At 33.0% G+C, this 26,332-nt stretch overlaps 1 protein-coding gene and 2 long non-coding RNA genes across 4 annotated transcripts in view; all 3 read left to right on the top strand.

Annotated features, from left to right (window-relative positions):
- Nucleotides 1–4,149: 4,149 nt before the first annotated feature.
- On the top strand, nt 4,150–9,294 carry LOC143058006 (uncharacterized). Of its 2 annotated transcripts, none has more exons than XR_012972910.1 (2): nt 4,150–4,231; nt 5,771–9,294. It is a non-coding gene; the product is annotated as an uncharacterized LOC143058006 (long non-coding RNA). The 2 variants fall into 2 exon arrangements; XR_012972909.1 differs by lacking the exon at nt 4,150–4,231 and adding an exon at nt 4,305–4,470.
- Nucleotides 9,295–13,587: 4,293 nt separating this feature from the next.
- LOC143059828 (uncharacterized) overlaps nt 13,588–26,332 on the top strand; it is a 196,805-nt gene continuing 184,060 nt past the window's right edge. The window contains exon 1 of the mRNA XM_076233399.1: nt 13,588–13,641. The gene's annotated coding sequence lies outside the window, so the exon portion shown is untranslated. The remainder of the gene's footprint in view (nt 13,642–26,332) is intronic.
- LOC143059215 (uncharacterized) lies at nt 17,184–21,511 on the top strand. The gene is made up of 2 exons (XR_012973434.1): nt 17,184–17,730; nt 21,262–21,511. It is a non-coding gene; the product is annotated as an uncharacterized LOC143059215 (long non-coding RNA).

Genomic DNA, 26,332 nt, shown 5'->3' with positions numbered 1-26,332 from the left:
ATACTGGGTTTATAGGGAATTTTTTTATTGTTACTTATAGCAAGAAAACAAGTTCGGTGACACCATGTTTTCTTTTTATTTTCTTTAAACATATTATGAAACCTATCTCCTCACAATTTATTTCGAAATTCTATCTCATATAATTTTTCTTATGCAACTAATGTGTTTTTTCATGAACAAACTTACCAAATTTTGGCAATTTTCAACGACTCATAGCTTACAAAATAGCACGGTGACCCATCCTTTTTATCAATTTTTTGAAAAAAGCATAGTAAAATCTTTATTTTGGCAAATTATAAGAAAACTCTGTCTCAAAAAATATATACTTATGATCTACCTTAATACCATATTATACGAATGTCGATGGTCTACGTAACGGAAAACCTTCAACTCTAGCTTTTTCATTTGTATGACGTCATGTTTTGAATTGACTCCAATGCGCCAAAAATATTAATAGACTTTCGCGGAATTTTATTTTATTTTGATTTGGGTGATTTCTCCGAGCTCTTGTACATTAATTCTTTTTATTATGCATCCGAATAAGAATAAAAGTTCTTAGGTTTTTTTTAATAGCAATTTCTAAAACAATAAATTCGGCAAAGCGATTGCAAATAGGTTCTAATACATGTTGATTTACGTGGGAGGTATGTTTTAACATCCATTTTTATATATGTGTATCTCTGAGTCTGTGCTTAGTATAGATATATCGAGAATTTTATCACGGTGTTGTTTACAAAGCGAAAGAAGCACGTCATAAGAATTATAAATAGCAAATGAGGTTTGCATGACATACTATCTCAATCAATTAAATTATATGTTGGGAATATAGCATATGGATAACTGATTAAAACTTCAAACATATAAAAGCACCTCGGACATAAAAACTTAATTTTACATATTATGAACGTGTTATTTTCATTTTCTTAATCACTAAATAACAAAGACGCTTCGTCGGATGATTATAAAAGGTTCCTATGATTCGTTAAATAACCGTTTGATGTCTTATAGTAGTAATTCTAACCTGATTTTACAATAGTTTTTGGTTGTTTCTCCATAACGTATACTCCTCATAACTCATTGATCATCAAGCCTTATTTTGATACATTATTTATCCATTGTGCATCACACACCCATCATGCAATTGGGTTATGATATGATGTTATTTGTATACACGAGAGCGTTGTCGTTATTTTCGAAAACTTTTAATGACTTTACTTACTTTTCTGGATTAGATTTGCATACAAGCTATTCGATACAAACAAACGTTAAAATGTGCATTAAATGTATTAATAAACTATCAAAAACATATGCAGGCTTTGTTTTTATATGGTTAACGTGTGTTGATTTGGACTATAGTATTTAGATTTAAATCATTTCACAATAACAATTACGTAAAATATGCATTCATTTTATTGACCATTCGAAGCACAATCTTTGTGCAGTAAAGTATATTTATTTATTTTTATTATTTAACGCATTACATTATTCTGGAGATCTGAAAAATCAAATTAAGATATTATTTTAAAGAAAGTTTTGAAAGAAGTCCATTTCATTGATTTTTGTTTTTTATGAAGATATGTTAGGAAGCTGCAGCGGTTTCAATTGTTTTTGCAAAATTAAAGTGTTCTTGTGATACTGCGAACGAACTTTAATTCATGAGTATCAATTTTCGTGGTTTGAGCAACATTTACATGTTCATGGGTTTTTAACTTCGTGGATTTTAGTTTTCTAAAAAACAAATAATGAAAAATTGAAACCATTAGAAATGAAGGTTACAAATTGTCTGGATTGAAGGTAATTGCAAAGTAAACATGACCCGTGTAAATCGTAGTGATCATACTAATAAATCAGAGATAGAGTGATCAACAGATTAAAGACCACCAAAGTTATTGATTATGCCATAAACATGTCACCCTAAGAAAACAGTTACAGAAACAAATGCTATAAACGTATTTTGAATTGTTAAATGATTCTTATCAAGAGCAAGCCAGCATGAAATTATCATTTCTCATAGATGATACATACGAGAATTATGAGTAAAAATAAACACTTTCTCATAGCATATCAATACCGGAAATCTGATAAAATCATCGATAAAAAATATTTCTTATGAGAATTAAAAGATAAAAAAAAATGTCCAGTTTGGGTTTTTAAAGATTAAATGGGTATAATCCTGCCTGCAGTTGTAGTTCATAGTGTGTTTGCCCTGTTACTACTATTATAGTATTCTCAGATTTGGCGATATTCAATATATTTTGTAGATCATATCAGTAGTCAAACCCTCATGGGGATCTTTCCATGTCCTAATTTGGACAACGGTTGTTTTATTTCGTTAGACACTGCTAAAATCATGGATAAAGTAATCCACGAAAACCACGAAAATTGGTTTTCCACGAATAAAAGTACTTTCCCAGTAGTTGTTTTGTAAAATTAAAATCTTGCTCTCGTCTAGGCGAGCTGTTTTCCATAGAAATATGCTTTATAGCGTATTCATAAACACTACATTTGCGTTTGAGGGCGCGAATTAGATATAATGTCTGTAGTGGATAACCAATGTTTATATTGGAGCGTCTTTTTAACAGGTTTTAGCAACATTATACAATTATAATACAGAAAATTAACTAGATTGAAATTTAGAACATAACGTTTTGCATACTTTACATGTTTTCTGGCTAAAGTAAACGTTTGGTTAATTTGCTCTATCTGTAAGACCGCAAAACGTAGAATTAAAATATCAAAATGTTTTACAAATGTTTTACTCATCAGATATCATGTTGGATAGTAGTAGTTTCGTATAAATTTTCTGACATCAGAGCGAATCAATGAATATGTTTGTAGATAGATGTTTTTGTGTTCTGTTAAATTGTTCCTTTTAAAATTGTTACACGATGATGACTGCTGTATCCATATTTTGACTATTATATGCATTATGTCTGTTTAGTTCACGCATCATTGTAAATATAACGAAATTTGATGCGACTGTCATCAAGTGAGCGGTTTAGCGCTTTAAAACCAGGTTTAATCCACCATTTTCTACATTTGAAAAGGCTGTACCGAGTCAGGAATATGACAGTTCTTATGCATTCGTTTTTGATGTGTTTTGTCATTTGATTTTGCCATGTGATTACGGACTTTCCGATTAGATTTTCCTCTGAGTTCAGTATTTGTGTGATTTTACTTTTTAGTCAAGCTGGTTCATGCATATTTTCAGAAAAATTGTGGGTTTGATGATAATATCATGAAACTTTGCACAATTGTAGATCTATATATGTCAGCCAATTTAAGCTATAGGCCCACCTTAAAAAATCCAATATGGCGGCCATTTTCAAGATGGCTGCCAATCAGTCAAAATGTCATCACCATTATAAATGACAGGAAATAGTATATATTTTTAAAGCATACAAAATGTGATTCAACGTTGCAAGTAAGTCATGGCGGTATTTTAAACTTTAAAACGTTTTTAAATGGCTGAAAATTTAAAATTGACCGCCAAAAGGATAAAATTATCTAAACTAAGAAAATATTTTCACCAATCAGCTGGACTAATTAGGTTAATTTCAGCTTTGAATACAATTATTACTAACTTACTAAATGAAATATACAAAATGGAAATAACATAACTTGTGGTTCTCTTTTATTTCATTTTTCTAAGACATACAATATACAGTGGCATCGTTTCATACACTTTACATCTTTTATTGAGATGACCTGTACGTATTACCGTTTAAAGTTTAAATTTAGGGCACTTTCAAGATCACGTTCAGATTCATTATAACTTTTTGGCCACTATGACCGTTTTTTTTGTCACCAGTTTCTCTCCGAGCACAGACAAACCTATGCACCTTTAAAAGTTTTGAAGCAAGGCTGGACATAGATAAATAAAATAGTATTGCATGTAAAGTCTGGCGTACTAAATTATAATTCTGGTACTTTTGATAACTATCAGAATAATAAAAACTGGATTCTGGTTTTATTCTCGCAGAAGATGCCAAAATAAAGTAAGTTTATAAAAAATAAAATCACAAAGATACTGAACTCCGAGGAAATTCAAAACGTATCGTCCCCAATCAAAATCTCAAACACATAACGTAGTTTGAGAAGCTACCCTTACATAATAAATGAAGTGAACTGTATTGATTTTACATGAATAACAGAGAGACAACAGGTGATTTAAATAGCAGGGTATTTTCGGTCTAATTTAGGTTTTCAGAAAATAAACATCAAAATCCAGGTAAGATTTTAACTTTCTGAAATTTAAAATGAAAATATCATGTTCATATGTTCTAGATGCATCGTATTTAAGTAACAGGTTAGTTTTTGTGGTATTAACACGACCGTTTTTGTTAACTCCTGTTATTTGACTTTATCGGTGAAGTCTTTGTTTACATATGGTTACTAAATGTAGTCAGGATACGTCATGTAAAATCCAATATGGACACAAGGCGACATACACAGTATTCATATCCAGTAGTAAGTGAAACACGGCTTTTAGTAAATAATTAGAATAACAAACTTTCTTTTCATAACAATTCAATTTTGCTTAATTAATCGAAATTTACTTTTAATAATGTCGAGTATGTTATGTAAGTGTATGGATTATTATTCAACAACTAAAAGCTGTCATAAAAGCTTGCCTGACGTCAGGGAAAAGAAATAATTCAATTAGACCAAACACAATATATTCAAACAAATTTTGCTTAAAGTGTATTCAAATTATCGTGTGACCTTCAGATTTATGTGATCTAATGAGTAACACAAATATAAAAAATAAGATGTGGTATGATTACCAATGAGACAACTCTCCGCAAGAGACCAAAATGACACAGAAATTAACAACTATACGTCACCATACGGCCTTCAGCAATGAGCAAAGCCCATACCGCACAGTCAGCTATAAAAGGCCCCCGAAATAATAATGTAAAACAATTCAAATGAGAAAACTGAAGGTGTTATGTTGATATTGGGTCTTGAAAACTATCCCCTAGGTCACTCATGCGAGATAAGGACATTTTGATATCTCATTTTTGAATATGTTTTTAATATGTTTTTCATTACCCAGTATTGGCGTTTATACGAAATCAGCACTTAATTACGCCAAATGAAAGATATAGCAATATACATAACTCCAAAGTAAATTTAAAATGAAGCAGCCATAAAAACTAACGAAATCAAACGTTAGACTTTATCAACCAATGAATAGACACCAAACTGTCTTATACTATCTTTGTGCACGAGAGATATGATAGTTTAATACAAGTTGTATACGAAAATTGGGTTAATATATTAAAATATCTTTAAAATTAAGAGGGACAAAAGATACCAGATGGAGATTTAAAATTATGGATCGAAAATAAATTGACATCGCCATGGCTTAAAATGTAAAAGACAAATAGACAAATTATAGTACACAAGACACAACATAGTAAAACAGTAGATTATCAATTTTAATTATTTCCAAAAGAGAGACAAACGTAGCCACCTAGCCAATTTAATCTGGTTTTAAATGTTTTTTTCTGACACAGAAATACAAAGTCTTCAAAATAATAAAAAAAAAACTTAATAATAAATCAAATACGACCCAATACTTATCCGAGATACACTTTGCTATTACAATTATTGAAGAAACTTTCACATTAAGATGTCATAATGTAAACGAGATCAAATTCGTTGCAACCTTGGTAATTCTTTGATCAAATACGATATAAGATAATAAATATCTCAATTTCTAATGTAATTCATGTAGTATATTCAAAAACTATGTATATTGTAGATGATGTAAGTAAGACATTTGTTATAGCGCGGGAAATAACGCAAAGAAAAGCGATGGATTCCTGTGAGTTATACAATAGACAAATGTCTACAAAAAGTACAAAGTGTAAATACAAGAAAATAAACGCAAAAGGCGAAACACCTTTACATTTAGCAGCCAAAAGTATAAATCTTGGTGGTGAAGATTCAATCGAAAACCAATTGACAAAGGGAGTAGACATCAACGCTCGTAATAAATGGGGTCAAACGCCACTCCAATATGCTGCCATAGCTGGTTGTTTACAAAATATTGAGACCTTGACAAGGTCTCCTGGTATTGATATTAATAGCAGAGATATAAATGGTTACAATGCCCTTCAGAGTCTCATTGCTGCAAAAGATGGTGAAAGTGCCGATTCGGATGATGATCTGGAGGACGATTCCTTTACAATGGAAAATTATCTTGAACGTGTACAGTCATTAGATGATATGGTTGATGTTGAAATGCCTGAAAAGAAATCAAGTGTCGAACTGAGAAAGTCTTTGCAAGTTCTTGTCAACGCCGGAATTGATGTGAACAATCAGACTGTATTTGGAGACACTATCCTTCATCTAATTGCATTGAGGGAGGAAAACCAACCATTATTAAAGTTTTTTATTTCGAATTTTTCTGACATTAATCTAAATATAATAAACAAAAAGAATGAAACCTTTTTGCATGTTTATGTTTCCCATGAACGCTTGGAAGATATTGTGGAATTGTTTGTTTGGATTGCAGACAAGTACTCTGGATCTAGTTTGAAGGCATTGTTATCCAGTCGAGATATCCGTGGGAAAACGCCATGGAGTTTAATGATCGGCAATACAGGTGAAGCAGCAAATTTTCAAACAATTCTTGAATATGCCGTTTTGCCTTATGTTAATGATAACCTTGGGAACACACTTTTGCATCAAACTTGTGGTATTTTATATGGACGGTCGCACGCAGCGTTTCTGGAACATATACTCAAAGGTGGTGCTGACTTAAACGAACAAAACATGTATGGAGAACCTGTTCTTTCGCTGACGTTAGATGAGGAAGTTTTCGAGATTTTCGCGAAGTTCAATCCTGATTTTGAAGTTAAAGATAGATGGGGAAGAAGTGCATTAAGTTCTATCATGAAATATCGACCTCTTCCGGATTTCCTAAAAGTTTTGATGAAAACAGGGACTGTTTTTGTTAACACTAGAGATATATACGGCTCGACACCACTGCATTTTGCAGCGTATCTCAATCATGAGGAACAAATTAAGCTTTTGTTGGAATATGGTGCAGATTTAAATGCTCGCGATAATCTCCAAGAAAGACCTCTGGACACAGCAAAGCGACACAAAAGTGTGTGTTGCATTGTACTATTAAAAGCGGCCGACATATTAGAACAAGAATATGCCATTATATACACTCGAACAACAAAGCTGGGAGATAGTACGTTCGAAGAGATTATTTGTGGACTTCCAGAGGCTATAATATCGTCATGTATCCAATCACCACAAGATATTCAGACACTGCTACATTTACCTTTGAATTTAAAAGACTTCATGAACTATCTTCTTGAATCATATCATACAACACGTCCGAACTACTGCTCTGAAGTAGATTCTGTTAAATTCGAGGTTAACAATCTTGTCACGTCGCTTTGCAGGCAAATTCAAAAATACGATTCTAGATTTGAAATGTCAGTTTTTCCATCTGGAAGCATTGCTGAAGATACAAAAATTGGCCGTCCAGATGAATTTGATTTTATTTTATGTCTTGATAAGTTAAATGAGATCACTGACATTGTTATGGCAGACAATTCTATAAAGAAAGGATTCGCGTCCCTGAAATTTAAAGATATACCAGCTGTTGACGATTACTTGCCGTTTACTGATGCTGATGGCTTTTTCTTGCCAATTCTATTTTTGAGGTTATTCTTTGAATATTTGAAAAGAGCACTGAATGAACCTCATTTGTGGAGAGAAGGAAATTTATACTTTAATGTTGAAAATAAAGTAGGGACAATATTCGCCAAACCAGTGTTTACTTTTGATGTATATTGGTTCGGTTCTGTGTACAAACAATTAAAAATAAGTATAGATCTTGTTCCGGCAGTTTACAAAACAGGATGGTGGCCAGTAAATATTGATGCTGATAAAATACCTCTCATCAATTCAGATATCAAAACAGCTGGTTGTTTTCTAACTCTGCAAACCAAAGTACTCCAAATTTCTGTAAACAACTCTCACTGTATAAGCCGAACATGTAACACTGAAGACAATGACGAAGAGCGTACAAAGAAGAGAATGTTACGTATTTCAGCTGCTCCTGCAGAGATTTGCCTTATGAAGTCATTGCCAAATAAATTTCGACAAGCTTATGTCCTTGCAAAAGTTTTGAAAAACGTATGTCCTGAAATTGATGTTGAAACCAAACAATACGGTCTGGAGAAAATCGACATGGAATATGTAAGACCACGTCGCACAAAACCATCTGAACTGCTTAAAAGCTATATGTTAAAAAATAGCGTGTTTTATGTACTGGACGAACTGAAAATGGAAAACCAATTAGAAGATGAACTTGACGTATCTCAGATAACTATAAAGATGTACAATTTTCTCCTTCGATTTGTTGATGGTGGGAAAATGCACATGCGTCCGTACTTTCTGTCAAGTGACATCAATGTCTTTGAGAAATCAAAGGAGCTTTCCTTAAACAAAACATTCATTTTTCATTTACAAAGAGAATTTAGTTTGAAGCTCGTGCTCGGCATGCTAAATTCTAAATTTCCGAAAGAATGTTTAGCTGCTAAAATATTTAAATTGAGCAATTAAATCACTAGCATTTTTGATTAGTTATGTTTTAAAAAAAGAAAGCAATCAAGGGACTTCTTTTGATAATATGTCCTCACAATGCCATCCACGCACGCCAAGTCAACAAATTAAACCTGTTTATACATATATTGGTAGTGGAAAAGTTATCAAGACATTCATAAAGAACTGGACATTTATATTATATTATATTGTATATTGGTTGATTGAAATAAACTTCCTGGGCGGAATCTTCACGGGTGTCATTCGGTTTAACGAGAGACATGAATCGTGAAAGAATATCTAACGGCGGTCAAGTATTGAGAGACGATCGTGAAAGTTCTGGTAACGGATCGTGAAAGACATTTAATCGAGAAGACATATGAAAGGTCAAAACATATTCTAATTTAATTAATTACACAGACAAATTTACGACAAAATAAAACTGTCTGTCAAAATGGTTCAACATTATGATCAGTATGTGAGAATATCCAGTTTGAAAAGTACATAGTTATTACAAAACAACAAAAGGCAGATTGCTTCTCGACATTTCAATGACATAAAAAATGTAAACAAACATGATTTTTTCACAAATTCGACTAGAAAAACTACTTTAATACGAATAAGGGCATTCTATTTGAATTAATCAAATGGTTCTCATAGTTATTTTGTATAAACATAATCTGAAACTTGGTAAATAAAGAACTATTTACACAAAAATAGATTTTTCGGATCGTGATAGATCACGTACCGCATTTTTGAAGATCGTGAAAAGGATCGTGAAAGATCTGATGCTACGAAGACGTTCAAATTATTCTTCAATTATATCATAATTAATATTTGTTATTGGTATTGAGAAAAGCTATATAGGTCAACATCCTCAATAGGTTTAAGCTTTTCAAAGTATTAATATTTTCAGAAAATGAAATATAAAATAGTTGGATGATTGTAGGATGAAGCTTTGTATTGTCATGTGAAGTACTCACTTATCACGAGTTATAGGATACCTACATTTTGTATATTGGATCCTATAAACTACATGTCCGTCAGACAGGATTCACCTGACCCCGAATTTGCCTTATTTCATGGATGAAGATTCATTTTTGTGGTCAAGTCCGTATCGCGGATTCGTTAAGCTTTAGGATAACTGTCTGTTGTTATGATTGTGAGGTGTACATTTTCGACTTCTGCAAGCTAAAAGTTTCAAATAACATCGAACTCATTATTATGCATCATTCGGCAATGCTCCTTTTATGTTGTCTAGCCTTTTGAATATATACCTGTATGCTATAGCGCCATGGTATTTCGTGTATGGTGTACATGTCTTTCTGCATGTTTCATATATGACCATGATGACGTCAATTGTATTTTATATATTGAATGATAGTAAGATGTCTATGTCTGGATGTCGGTCAGGGTTCATATACTTTTGACCTAATGTTTCGAATTAATTGGCCAAGCATAACTTTTACATTTGTCAGTTTCTAAGGCACTGTAAGGATCGGAACACATTTATTTGGTCTACGGGATATTTGTAGAGATCTGTATGTCAGGGTTCATCTGACCTTGCACTCTTTTTATGAACCATTGACAATCATGATTTAAAAAAAAGAAGATGTGGTATGATTGCCAAAGAGACAACTATCCGCAAGAGACCAATATGACACAGACATTAACAACTATAGATCACCGTACGGCCTTCAACAATGAGCAAAGCCCATACCGCATAGTCAGCTATAAAAGGCCCCGATATGATAATTTATACTGCACTCGTTCAATTTGAGCAGTCAAAATGCGTTGACCGTATATTTCTATGTCATATACAGTCACTGACCTGATATCACGTTTCCTCATGAATATTTAAATAGAAATTGTCGAAATTATATTTATTTATTCATACGACCTCTACAACCTGTTCTTGCTTCCAATGTAAACAACGATGCGTTTAACGACTCAAACTTGTTTCTTTTACAATTTTTGGAAAAAACATATGCCACGTGTTAATATTTTTTGTTTGCAACCTATAAATCATTATGTTTTATGTTTATTGTTGATATTTTAGTCTATAAACAAACGAATTCGTTCACCATTGATTGCGGTTTTCAACAGGTAATGATGTACATTTCGTCATGTTGTATATTTCTCCGGCTGTGTGATATGAGGCCTTTTTAAAGGGGGATTTCCCCCAATATCTAAATCAAATAAATAACATTAACACACTAAACAACAATTGAAAATGGTTTTCTTAGATTGCAGTATAAAGACAATAATAGTCTCGCATTTTCCCGTTTCTAAGCCTCATCCTTATATCGTTGATATGTCAAGTCAATGCACTATTATTGTCTATGTAAAACAATTCAAACGAGAAAACTAACGTCCCTATTTGTATAAAAAAATGAACGAAAAACAAATATGTAACACATAAACAAACGACAACCACTGAATTACAGGCTCCTGACTTTGGACAGGCACATACATAAATAATGTGGCGGGGTTAGACATGTTAGCGGGATCCCAACCCTTCCCCTAACCTGAGACAGTGGTATAACAGTACAACATAAGAACGAACTATAAAAATCAATTGAAAAGGCTTAACTCATCAGATGGACAAAAATACATAAAGTGCATTTAGCGCATTTGACACTTCTAGTAAAACCCTTGATATTATAGACGTTCCAAAAATTAACTATCATAAGTAAAGCAGACGAGACATTACAGCATTTGCGCTCTGGTATTATATAGTTAAATCAATCCACATCTGCGTTGTATATACAGAACTTAAGAAAGTACTGTTGCACAAAATGTTGGTTATCGTTCAATCTCAAATTACTCAGGAAAGATGCTGTTTTGCTGTAATTTTTTGTTTGATGGATGTCATTTTGCTTTAAACGTTGCATATCCATATTATTGGCTAAATAGTGTCGGTCTGTCTGAATTGCACTTGACCGATTCTCAGAGCTGAATCTTTCAAACTTATTTAGAGACGTTTTTAGTTGTTGTTTTTTAACTTTCGAGGTAAAGTGTTGAATAAAAAAAAATAGCTTTAATGTTCATCCTTATCAAAGTAGTTACAGGCTTCAACCAGTTGCAGGTTTATCAAATGGTAAAAGAAATACTGATTTCTGATTACTATTAATAAGTCGGGTCACGCATTATCTTGCAAAATAATGTGTTGCCTGATCTTTCACGATCAAGTTTGATGGATATTCAACAAATTCAAGGTGTTCATATACAAATTAATACTTTTAAGAGAAGAATATACCTTAATTTTACTGTACTATCAGATACACCAAAGATTAAATTTCAAATATATCACGATAAACTGAAATATGACCATTATAGGTACAAAAAGCGTGTTATTTGTAATTAATTTCATAGACATGCATTGCGCCTTTTGTGTTTTTTCATAAAGTACTATATATTTTCTCTATCTTATTTCATAGTTATTTTGAGGAAGTTAAACCATTTTGACAGACATATTTTTTTGTAAGGATTTGTTCCGCGTTCTGAAAATAAAGCGATTTTTTCAAAGATTCTGACCTAGAAATTTCATTAAATATCTTTCACGATCCGTTACCAGAGCTTTCACGATCGTCTCTCAATACTTGACCGCCGTTAGATATTCTTTCACGACCATTCCTCTCGTTAAACCGAATGATACCCGTGATCGTAGTTATCAGAGGTAGAGATTAATCATAGGAAGATGTATCAACGTTTGATACACATAAACGATGCAATGAGCTATATGTTATTCGCCATTCCAGAGTCTACTGCATTCTAGGATACAGTATATTTTCAAAAGCGTACACAAACACGTTGGGATAAGCTTCCAACGTCCATAAACATTTATCTAACCCTTGATGTGAACTCATATTTCATTTTTGCAGAAGAAGCACTGATACTCCACCGACAATTTATGCGCTTAAGAACGTAAACAGTACGATTTTTGTTGCACTATATGTACATTTAGACAATTAATGTCACCAATAATGCTAGTGATCAAAATATTTGAAAATCTTTAACCTATTATAAGTATTCGTTGGGGTGCTGATCAAACCAAAGGACATACGATATGACCAAATCAGGAAACTGAGAATTGAAAAAAAATAAACATTGTTCCTATCGTTGTTCCCTTTGTGTATCATTGATTAATTTGGTAAATAATCAGAATTAAAGGCAGTTCAGAATCTTACACCATAAGGATCAATCAAATTAAAAACCTTACATGATCCAAAGATTAAAGGTTATACAGTTCAACCTGTCTTATCCGACAAAATACGGACCCAGAGAATTAGGTCGGATTGTATAGCATGTATAGGGTGACGGAAAACTTAGGTTCAATTTTGAACATCACAAGTATGCACAACAATATCAGTAGATAACATAACTATGTGTTTTGCTATAGTTTAAGTTTACTGTTGAGTTTAAATTTGCGAAAAGAATAAAAATAATATATTTTAACTGCGACTGTCATTTTTTTTTTTATATAAAATCAAGTTAGTTATTTGTATTATTTTAATTCTATTGTTGATCAAAATTGCTCTTATGTTAAACTTGTACAGGAAAAACCGGGATATTTGTACTAGATGATCATGATGATCAGATTTCTCTTTTTCTACTAATTTATTTTTGCTTGCACTAAAATTGTGGGAATATGGTTTTTGGCTCTTAATTATTCGATTTTTTTTTATTATGTGAAAGTTTCCTTTTTCTGTTTTTTTTATTTTGTTTTTTTATTGGCGGAGTATCAGGATTAATCGATCTATTGAAAGCTAGGACTAAAGGAAAGTATAGGGGGACTTTTCAATGTCATTGTAAATTAAATGTAATTATTTTGTTGGGTTTCTGTCTCATTATTTAACATTATACTCATACCAATTCATTATCTACCAAACTTCTATAAATAAAGGACGTTCTCGCGATACTCGGATACAATTTGTAATTTATAACTGAACATGTTATCAGTAAAGTGTTTGTTTACATATTGTTACTAAATTTAGTTTTGACACGTCAGGTAAAATTCAATATGGAGATGCTCAAAGTCACAGGCGACACACACACACAGTAGTAAGTGATACAAGGCTTTTATTCAATAATTAAAAACATCCTTTTTCATAATACTTCCCCTAACGGAATTGAGTCATAAATTCTGCATGTGAAATGAGTATATGTATTTTTATTCAACAAGTTTAAGCTTTTTAAAAAAGCTTGTCTAACGTTGTGAATAAATCATTATTAAATCATTTATATCTTTAAAAGCTTGTCGCAATTGCTTTTCAAAAAAATATTTTCAAATCAGATCAAGACTTATACTGTGGTGTCAAAGACGTCATTTTTATTCCTCCAAGAATCATCTATTATTTACGGGAATCATCGTGTTGTTTACTTCAAGAAATAGCTATAAGATTCATCAGCTTATTGTGATTTGATGAGTACATATATTGGCTTTTTACACCTATCTCCTGTGCAGATTCCGCGAGATAAACATGTTTGATTTTTCTCCTATGTATTTAAATTTGTTTTTCCTCTCTAATAGGTCATTGTAGAATCAATTTTAATGACGATTTTGAATAAGGAAAAACATGTTTATAACAGAACTTGGATGATTTTGTCTATTCCTGGTATCAGGAGTTTCTGATTTTGTATTTCCAACCTTTCTGTAACCAGAGCACTTTTATACACAAATTGAGTTATAATGTTAATTTTTCCAGCGCATGTGTCAACAAGAGCTATGTAATATAGAAAGAAAAGTCGTCTTGAATTAGTTTTTTTTCTATACATTTATTTAGCGTTCGTGGGCTGAATATGGTGGGAGGTATTAAAAGAAACGAAAACATAGTCTGAATGAAATTTCGCAAAAAAAGATTCTAGTAATACCAATAGTTCCGACCCACACAATCAGTGTAATTCATTAAACTTTAGGCTACCGTGACTATTATAAATGCTGAGATGTCCTTTTTAAATTTTAATAAACAAAAGTTACTGAACTTATCTTAAACATTATTAAAGAAGAAAACTAAATCTTTTGACCTATTTATTGTAGAGATATGACATATTATTTTTGGGGGCCTCGGTGGCCGAGTGGTCTAAGTAGTTACTACTGTAATCACTAGCCAGTCAAGCCTGAGGATGTGAGTTCGAACCTCGCTCGTGCACTCGACTCCAATCTTAATTGACTAGGTTTGTCAGTTTTCCTATCGAAGGTCGGTGGTTTTCTCCGGGCACTCCGGCTTCCTCCACCAATAAAAAAAACTGGCCGCCACGAAATAGCCTAAATGTGTTGCTTAAAAGTGCCGTTAAAACACCAAAAATCAAAATTATATTATTTTAAAGAGCTGTCATGTCGTATTGTACTAGTATTTTAGGACTATATATCGTGGCCAAAGGCATACGTATGTTGGAAACTGTAAATAAATTCCCCTCGTTCTAATGCCACAGTGAATATTTGTCAGCTTTGATCCGTCCCTGAAATATAGCTGATATTAAGACAGATATTTTCAAATTTTGATAAGAACACAGCTTGCAAATTTTAATAACGAGTGCAGACTGTTAAACCATATCAGAATTTTTTCTTGTACTCTATAAAATGGAATCGCCACTGTGGTATCTAGGTCCTATGCATTAACATATTTGTCAGCTGTCCCTGAAATAATGCGAATAACAAAACAGACCTATTCAAACCTTGATAAAAACACAGTGTCTTTTTGATTTGCAGCAGGTTTTCAGCAACCAAATTGTAATTATGAGTGCAGACTATAAAACCATATCAGAATAATTAAACCCTTTCGTGTACTTATAAAATTTCATCGCTACGTTGGTCTCGTGGTAGTGTGATCGGACTTCGTGTTTTTCCATACGATACAAGGTAAAATATTTTGCCCCATAACACCTATTTATCTCTTAACATAACAGCTGATAAAAGGTCATTTGACAAGATTTAAGCAGATGCTTGATTTTCTTTCTTTTGATTTGAGACCCAAATAATAAATGTAATACCGATGCAAATATAAGGTAAAAGTCCGATTCAGCCTTTCCCGCCATATATTATAAATCAAATATATCGAAAAGGAGCTCCATGACCTATCAATATTTGTAGCTTATCTGACCCTTAACTACTACTCTTCCAGCTTAAATTATCAACTTTGAATTCTTGATTTATTTAATTTTACCTTAGATCACCTAAGTACATTCTTAAGGACTTGGTATCAGCATAATGGTGTAGGATATGAGTCATGGTCTCTTGTTGGTTTTTTATTCATTTGGTAAAAACTTCGACCAAACGTTTAGAATTTGTGACATAGAAATTAGGCGATAACTGTATTGTATTTTTAGCTCCAACGGAAACAATTGGTGATTTGATGGTCGCAAATTAAGCTTACTGGCGATGCGTTAGACAGTAAACGGGTAATGGCGACCACCAAATCACCAACTGAACATCGAAGCCTAAAATACAATATTGCTATCTCCATTCTAATGAAACTGACAGAAAACAACGTCAAATCATACATTTGAAATATGTCATACGTCGTCTGCGCTTGCGCGCATATTTCATAGCATCAATTGTGAATTGATGACATGAAAATTGATCACGCTATCTAATCAAAATGAACGTTACAAACGATGTTGCATTAAAATGCAAATTTGAATCTAAAATAAACCCACTCTCAACACTGAATTCAAGACGACCTAATTATATATATACTGACTCAGACTTCTGTGACTGTATCTTACATTAATTTGTCAGATCCTTTACTATAGATAATTGAGCTGATCTGTAACAATAACATCTCCATGCTTTATATATCATGTACTGTAGTGCGACGCTAGATTAAAACTGACGAGAAAAGGTAACACACGGCCACCGAAAGCTTGATTATTGTGAAGCCCAGGTGGTCGTGTGTTCTAACGGGACAGCTACAGTGCAGGCAATTTGGTGTCACGATATTTCAGTAGCATGGGTTCGATTCCCGGTGAGAGAAGAACAAAAAATTTGCGAAAGCAAATTTGCAAATCTAACATTGTTGGGTTGATGTTTAGACGAGTTGTATATACATAATGTACACAGAAATGTATCCCCATCATTGCTGGTGATCCGATGGATAAATCTGTTAATTGTAGAGTTGTCACTGACTAAGACGTACTTATAAATATAATTATTTTCTGTGACTGTATCTTATATTAATTTGTCGTATCCTTTACTATAGATAATTGAGCTGATCTGTAACAATAACATCTCCATGCCTTATATATCATGTACTGTAGTTCGACGCTAGATTAAAACTGACGAGGAAAGGTAACACACGGTCACCAAAAACTTTATATTGTGAAGCCCAGGTGGTCGTGTGGTCTAGCGGGACGGCTACAGTGCAGGCGATTTGGTGTCACGATATATCACTAGCATGGGTTCGAATCCCGGTGAGGGAAGAACAAAAATTTTGCGAAAGCAAATTTACAGATCTAACATTGTTGGGTTGATGTTTAGACGAATTGTATATATATATTGTTGGGTTGATGTTTAGACGAATTGTATATATATATATATATATATATATATATATCAATTATTGGCGTAAAAGTCAGCATTTCGTGCGTAAAAATGACCACCAAAGTAGGCACGGGGTTTAACTATGCATTTCCCTGCATACTTAAACTGTAGCGATATATTTCTCTATGAAAAACTTATTTGTTCATTGAATTACGGTATTTATCTTAAAGGCTTTTACATTATCTTCCACATGCACCAAAAATTAGCTCAATTGCGTTTATTTTCGTGAAATGCCGACACTTCGAAATTTCAAGACGTATATATGATGACTTATGCGCTTGCTTCAAACATATAACTTAAGAGTGCACGGTCTTTAATCATATATTTCTCATTTAAACTGATATATATATTGCTTTTTATTTATGAAATAGATAAAGTGTAAAATACCTTAATTTTTGGTTAAATTATATAAAGCCAACTTTCTTAGTTAAAAAGATATATTTAATAAACCGATATATACGCCTCGTTAAAAGGGTTTTCTTTTCTAGCAATGAATCTCACGTGATTAAATACGTCACATGTAATGTGAAGGACATTTGATATCATGTACAGTCTGTAGAAAATGGAAGTTATATATTTTGAGATTTACACTATATTACGAGTTTATCAAGGTATGAAAATTCCAAATAGGATTTTATTTGTATTATTTGTTTATTGTCAGTATAATAGATATAATAGATAGGTATTAAATGCATTTAGTTGTTATTTTTGGCTAGATGAGCTCTTGACCTACTTAACGTAATAAATAACAATAGCTTATTTACATTTAAATTTATCACAGACCCTGGCGGATCTAGAAATTTTCATAAAGTAGGGGCCCTCTCTAGTCAACTTTCAATGATTCCACAGTGGCGGATTCAAAAGCGGTAAGATTTTGTGTTCCCTATATAATCCCCCCTTTTTTGTCCTGGGTTGGGAACCCCTTTTTAAAATGGTTTGATCCGCCTGTGTTCCCTTAATATTTAACCACTTTTCAGAAATAGAACCCTGCGCCCCCTTAAATCTACCTCTGGGCTCTGGGTTATATCTCCAATTGAGGTCATATTAGAGAAATCAGGTGTACAAACACCAAAGTAGGCACGGGGTTTAAGTATGCATTTCCCTCTATACATAAACTGTAACGATATATTTTTATATATGTATTGCTTTTTATTTATGAAATAGATAAAGTGTAAGATACCTTAATTTTTTGTTTAAATTAAGTAAAACCAACTTTCTTAGTTTAAAAAGATATATTTAATAAACCGATATACGCCTCGTTAAAAGTTTTTTTTTTATAGCAATGAATCTCACGTGATTAAATACGTTATTACAATGATTTTTATAGTTGTTACAATAATGAAACAATAATGACACAAATCATAAACATGAATTTAACTATTTCTTAGATGTTAATCTACAACCAGATCAGAGCCATATACATAAAAAGGCACAACAATATATTTATTAGCTAGATGAGCTGTTGACCTACTTAACGTAATAAATAACAATAGCTTATTTAGATTTAAATTTATCACAGACCCTGGCGGATCTAGAAATTTTCATAAAGTAGGGGCCCTCTCTAGTCATTATTCAGTGATTCCACAGTGGCGGATTCAAAAGCGGTAAGATTGTGTGTTCCCTATATAATCCCCCCTTTTTTGTCCTGGGTTAGGAACCCCTTTTTAAAATGGCTTGATCCGCCTGTGTTTCCTTTATATTCAACCAATTTTTCAGAAATAGTTCCCTGCACCCCCTTAAATCTACCTCTGGGCTCTGGGTTATATCTCCAATTGAGGTCATATTAGAGAAATCAGGTGTACAAACACCAAAGTAGGCACGGGGTTTAAGTATGCATTTCCCCTCTATACATAAACTGTAACGATATATAATTATATATATATTGCTTTTTATTTATGAAATAGATAAAGTGTAAGATACCTTAATGTTTTGTTTAAATTAAGTAAAACCAACTTTCTTAGTTTAAAAAGATATATTTAATAAACCGATATACGCCTCGTTAAAAGGTTTTTTTATACGCCCGTCAAAATTTTGACGGGACGTATTATGGTATACAAATGTCTGGTGTCCGTCCGTCTGTCCGTCCGTCTGTCCGTCTGTCCGGCGTAAACATGTCGCACCGTAACTTGAGAACGACTTATCCAAATTTCATGAAACTTAATATAGTTGTTTCTTATGATGGTCAAATGATCTGTATACTTTTTGGTGAAAATAAGATTTAAACTTTTTGAGTTACGGCACTTTGTAACTAAAACAGGGGTGTGCTTTTTTTCACATGTCGCACCGTATCTCAAAAACGTTTCTTGATTATTGCTTAAAACTTTACACACTTCTTAGTTATATTAATCTTAATATCTGTATACTTTTTGGTGATGATTCAAAATTTCTTTTTTGAGTTTTTGAGTATTTTGTTAAAAGGGGGAGGGTTTTTTTACATGTCGCACCGTATCTCAAAAACGATTTATGATTATTGCTTAAAACTTTACACACTTCTTTGTTATATTAATCTAAAGATCTGTATACTTTTTGGTGATGACTCAAAATTTTATTTTTGAGTTATTGAGTATTTTGTTAAAAAGGGGAGGGTTTTTTTTACATGTCGCGCCGTAGCTCAAAAACAATTTATGATTATTGCTTGAAACTGTACACACTTCTTTGTTATACTAATTTAAAGATCTGTATACTTTTTGGTTTGATTCAAAATTTTATTTTAGTGATATTTGTAAAATAAAACAGGGTGGGAAAGGGGGGGGGGTTCACATGTCCCGCCGTGTCTCAAAAACAATAAATGGTTATTGTTTAAAACTTCCTCAGAAACTATTTATGGTTATTGCATAAAACTTCCACACAAGACGTCGGGCGTAAGCTGTTTATTTTTTTATAGCAATGAATCTCACGTGCTTAAATACGTTATTACAATAATTTTTATAATTGTTACAATAATGAAACAATAATGACACAAATCATAAACATGAATTTAACTATTTCTTAGATGTTAATCTACAACGAGCCATATACATAAAAAGGCACAACAATATATTTATTAGCTAGATGAGCTGTTGACCTACTTAATGTAATAAATAACAATAGCTTATTTAGATTTAAATTTATCACAGACCCGGGCGGATCTAGAAATTTTCATAAAGTAGGGGCCCTCTCTAGTCATTCTTCAGTGATTCCACAGTGGCGGATTCAAAAGCGGTAAGATTTTGTGTTCCCTATATAATCCCCCCTTTTTGTCCTGGGTTAGGAACCCCTTTTTCAAATGGGTTGATCCGTCTGTGTTCCCTTTATATTCCACCAATTGTTCAGAAATAACACCCTGCTCCCCCTTAAATCCACCTCTGGGCTCTGGGTTATATCTCCAATTGAGGTCATATTAATGCAGTTTTCATCACTTATTTTTCAAGATTCATCATAACACAAGTTCTTTATCTAATAATGTATATGGCTGAATCCGCCCCTGTAGAAATTATCTTTCTGAAACACAAAATGCATTTAACTTTTACACATCTAGTGTATGACAGATCTTAAAACTTTTCCAACTGAAGCCAAAAGCCAGAAAACTTTTTATTCTCATAGTGGTGTGAACATGATTGTTGTTCCCATAATACTTGTTCCCCCTGGAACAAGTCTTTGAATGGTAATAAGTTCTTTGGAACAAACATAACATAATTTTATTTCCACCTTCTTAAGATATTTTCCTGGAACTAAAATGTTATATGGTTTCATAATATCTGTTCTTTTAGAGAGAGTGTCATTTGATTTTTTATACTTGATCACACCTTAGTTGATATTCACCTCACATTTCATTTACCTGGACATGAAGTACATACAAAGAACATGAAGAGTGGGCAAGAAAAGGGGAACGTGAACCCTGGAACACATATTTTTTTTTTAAAACTCCGGACTGACTTTAAATTTAGTCCCTGTTTATTTTTTAATAGACTGTGAGAGAAATCAGGTGTACAAACAAGAAACACGAGGCCGGGATAAGGTACCGGTACTTCATGTATCTCTAACAAATGTAAAATTCAAAAAAAATATTATAACACAAAAAAAAAATTATAAAAAGAGATACTGAAATGTTTTATTTAGTGTATAAAGTGTTTTTTCAAAACTAATATATTTTCTCGTTTCAGCTGAAAGTACCTCTCTAATAACTGTTTATGTGCTGCTTAAAAATATATTGCAGCACTTCACAGTTGCTTGAAAGGTTGAAAATGTCATCATGCAGAAATTAGAGCAGATTCCTCAGATTAAAATCATTGAAAATGGATAGATGCACTGGTCCTGGTGGTATACATCGATACAATTAATCTTAATTACATTTGGAATGAAAATTGTCTTCTTTTTTGTTTTTTTGCACGATAAAACCAATATTTAAAGTGAGTCACTCGTTAAAAGTAATGTTTATCCCATTCTTAAACCAATGCATGTATATCATCAACTTAGTCTTCTGTGCATTTCTAATGCAAAATAAGGCAAAATGTTTGGTCCGATTTGATTCTGTTATTACAAACTTTTTAAACAAATTACTTCCCTTTGTTAATCTGAGACTGGTTCCATACCGGACAATTTGGCTTTTGCCAATGCAAAGTATAATGGATTGAAAATGATGTATCGGCGGTTAAACTAATTTTGTATGAAAAATAATTCTGATGTCGTAAGTATTTATCTAAACAACAAGAGGGACGAAAGATACCAAAGGGACAGTCAAACTCATAAATCTAAAACAAACTGACAACGCCATGGCTAAAAGTGAAAAAGACAAACAGAAAAACAATAGTACACATGACACAACATAGAAAACTAAAGAATAAACAACACGAACCCCACCAAAAACTAGGGGTGATCTCAGGTGCTCCGGAAGGGTAAGCAGATCCTGCTCCACATGTGGCACCCGTTGTGTTGCTTATGTGATTACAAATCCGGTAAATAGTCTAATTCGGTAGGTCACATTCATGAAAGGGTTATTCCATAACGGTCAACCAACTCGTGATGGCGTCCATAAAATTTACGTAGGGATGATTTCAACTTCACCATTTGGAACTCTTGGTTTAATAGCTTCCTTGTGAGCAGTAACCCTCTATCAAGAAAATCATGATAGGAAATGCAAGCACGGGAATATCGTTTCAATTGGGAGATATATACCCCGTATGCAGGTGCTGCTGGAATGTTGCTACTTAGAAATGGAAAGTTCACAATTGGAAAGCTGAAATCATCTCTTTTGTCGTAAAGTTTTGTTTTCAACCGACCCTCATTGTCAATTTCTAGATGTAAGTCAAGATATGAAGCCGACTTAACTGTATCTGTAGTATCCTTTATCTCCAATTCGATGGGATAGATGCGTTCCACATAGTCACCAAATTTTGAATTGTTTAGTGAAAGAACGTCATCTTTATAGCGGAAAGTAGAGTTAAAGGATATTGCTAACTTCTTATCTTTCTTCCTAAGAAGTTCCTGCATGAAGTCAGCTTCATAATAATAAAGAAACAAGTCGGCAAGTAGAGGGACACAGTTTGTTCCCATTGGGATGCCGACAGTCTGTTGAAAAACACGTAATCCAAACGTTACAAATATGTTGTCAATCAAGAAATCAAGCATCTTGATAATATAGGTTTCAGAGAATTTTTTGTCTGAATCAGAGTGATTCTTTACAAAGTATGATTTATCCCTCCCTAAGACAAGATACTTGTATCTACGTTGGCCATTCTTTTTTATGAAGCAAAGTAATACCAACTCTTTCGTCTTTTAGTTTGGAATGTGGAATACTTGTGTAAAGAGTAGAAAAGTCAAATGTTTTAACACTGTTACAAGATGAAAGAGAGTTAGATTGTATGTACTCTAAAAGATCTTTGGAATTTTTAAGTATCCACATCTGATTCACGCCACCTCTAGAATAGGCAGTTTCACAATAACTTTAAAGCCCATCTTTGATTGCTGATAAAATAGATGTTAATAATTTAGAAAGAGGTTTCGTGGAGCACTTGGAAGTTTTTAACAATAATTTCTGATGTCGTAAGTATGTATCTAAACAACAAATTAATGTAATTAAAAGATTTCAAAATCTATGATTACGCACAGGTAAATTTGCTGTTCCTGCTAGCTCTCCATTGTAATAAAAAAAAATGAATGTCCCTCATAATGGAGACAACTAAAAAAAGGTATCTAATTACAGGGTCGGGAATTGGCAAATGGACTATAATAATGCTTTTTTTCTGCTTATCATGTTTGTGGCTTTGATCTTGTTGTACGTGGTTTAGCATGATGATGATGGAAGTGTTTAACGACATTGACTGGATATACATCCCGCGGGCAATTGGTGAGCTTTAGATATTTTCTGCAGTTGGTATCACAAGGATTTGTATAGTAAGACTTACTATACAAATCCTTGGTAATCAGCAACAGGTTGAAGGCCGCTATTTTGGTGCGCGGCCATCTTGGTTATGCTGAGTTATTTTTGGTTTGTTTACTCTTTTGATGTTTCTTTTGTACTTCACAACGGCTACTTTCAGGCCCAGGTTGGTTAGCTTGATAGCCCGGTAACAACGATGATGGCGTACTAGTCTACGAGTTTCTGACGTAGTAATAACGATGACAGGTAGCATAATCAGTACCAAAGTCGTGAGACAGTTAAATGAATGTCCATTATTCAACACCTCGGTTACAGCTCTCGAGCGTTTGTCGTCATAACACTCCCCCATCAAAAATGAATTTTGGAGTGTATGCTGACGCGGGTTGGTTTCTGTCATCGAAAGAAGTTAGTCGTTAATACATCTAATAATAAAAATTCCTAATTTTTGAAGCAAGAATAAAACTAAGATTTTCATCGCACGAAATTGAAATAAAATATAGTGTACGAAAATCCATACAAATAAAATATTAAATAACGATATGTTTTGTTTCTATTAAGTTAATGAAATTAAATGAATAGACAACTTTCGAGTTCGATGCATTTCCGTCAAAAACTCTAGTTTTAGTGAACGTCATTTGTGCGTTAAGGGGCGTCGTCACTTCCATTCCAATATTGAACGAGTGGTTGGAAAACTATACTTCTATATTGTACGAATTATTCGGCAAATTGAATTCTCAAAATTGACAATCAGCACTACTGTCATTCGGAATTGTTATTAAGTACCTATATAACAAGCATTATTTCTAGTTTATCCTGCATAATGACGATCACTAAGACGCTTGATGAACGTTAATAGTGCAGGGATACAGGCGATCCCCTCTATCTGGTAAATGACGTCATAAAGGCGCGTATAATTGACGAGTTTTTTTCCGGTGACGGATGAACTCGAAAGTGGTCTATTGAATTAAAATTTCCAAACTATATATGTAGATTTCTCATATTTCTCGACTGTCTTCAATTATTACAAACAAAACGAAAAATGTTTATTTAGCGGGTTTTTTCTAAAACAATATATCTTCATTGTTTTTTGATATTTCAAAAGACATCTTATTTTGTTTGTTTGCCAAGTTTACTTGTATGCGGTTAGTACCATCACTAATAACTCCTAACTATCAAAGACCAAATGACCTAATAAACAACAACAAATGGAAATTTTTAACGACCTTGACTGGCTAGGCAAAATAAACCTGATAATTGGTATTCAATATATATAATCCTAGGTCATGCCTGACATATTTCACAAAAACGGCCGATGAAAACTTCGATAACTCCTTAAATGTTAAAATGTTAAAATGATTTTATCAAAACAAAAATTATTAGATGAAGAGTTATATTATCTATCGAATGCATACCTTCACAACACACTAAAACATATATTTCATGTCCTGAGTGCAGTTTGTATGTCCTGCGTGCACTCAGGACGTCCTGAGCGGTGTTTAGACGTACCGGTGTCTTTTGTTTAAGTGTTTCATTTTTTTACATTGTCATTTTGGTGCCTTTCTTAGCTGACTATGCGTTATGGGCTTTGCTAATTGTTGAAGGCCGTACGGTGACCTAAAGTTGTTAATTTCAGTGTCATTTTGGTTTCTTGTGGAGAGTTGTCTCATTGCATGGCAATCATACCACATTTTCTTTTATGTTTGTAAAAGTTAACGCACGACAAATGATGAGAATTATTCACCTAGCCCTGGTGTCAGGTGAGCTAAAACATTTGCATTCAAGTATGACTACATATTTTGGAATCAAAACCATGACACTATTGACTATTGGGCGCGGTTTTTATATAATTATCCTTAAAAGTGTTTTGTGTATGTTCAGTGGAAAATATTACAGAGTAATGAAATGGAGTTTTGAAAACGATCTGTAAAATGTCGAAACATATACAAGAAAAACATACAATCTTCACGCTATACAATAATTTCTACGGAATTGGCTTGTACAATTTCTTTCGACAGGCTTGTAAAATTCTTCTTTACCAGTCAACAGAATTATAATATACAGTGTTAATTTCCATTGTTTAACGCAAGCGTACATTGTAGATAAATAAATTAAATTGTAGTGACCTGGGGTCGTGTCATCGAAGGTGTCTTAGGACTAAGACATGTCCCAAGACCATCGTAGGAGATTTTTTTGCTCTTAGCCATGTTATTGAAACGATCTTATTTTAAGAGATGTCCTAATGGTGGTCCCAACTTTAGGAGTACTACTAAGGTCTTAAGGACATTTTCACTTTAAGGATAACTTTATGAAGTCTTAGCATATAAAATTAAAGAACCTTAGTGAGCACGCTCACATACCCCACGTCCCCACATTGTCACTGGAGAAATTGAATAAGTGTAAGAAAACAAAATTGTATAAGAAAAAATAATGACTAATAATTTCCTGTCAATATGCACATCTACATACAGTGAAACCTGGGTAAACCGAACCCTGATAAAACCGAATTTCAGTTTAAACTGAACAATTTTCAAAGTCCCACACAATTTCCCTATTAATTAACGTTAATCTAACCTGAAAAAACCGAACCCTGTCAACACCGAATTCCGAACGCTTTTTGAAGGCTCGTTAGTAAATTTGTATCTAAAAATTACCTGTCAAAATCGATCAATACCAATCAAAACAATAAAATATAATTAATTATTTGCATGATTTAATTAAACAAACACAGGGTGGCAGAGTATCCACGAAGGTATTTGAGGTTTAATGAACTTGTGAGTTGTTATTACAAACTAATTAGCATGTCTGTGTGTATGTATAAAGTGATTTTTTCGTAAAGAAACGTTAAACTGGTCAGT

Source organism: Mytilus galloprovincialis, chromosome 14, assembly GCF_965363235.1.
Source record: "Mytilus galloprovincialis chromosome 14, xbMytGall1.hap1.1, whole genome shotgun sequence".
NCBI lineage: Eukaryota > Metazoa > Mollusca > Bivalvia > Mytilida > Mytilidae > Mytilus > Mytilus galloprovincialis.
This window is presented reverse-complemented; position numbering and strand designations above follow the sequence as displayed.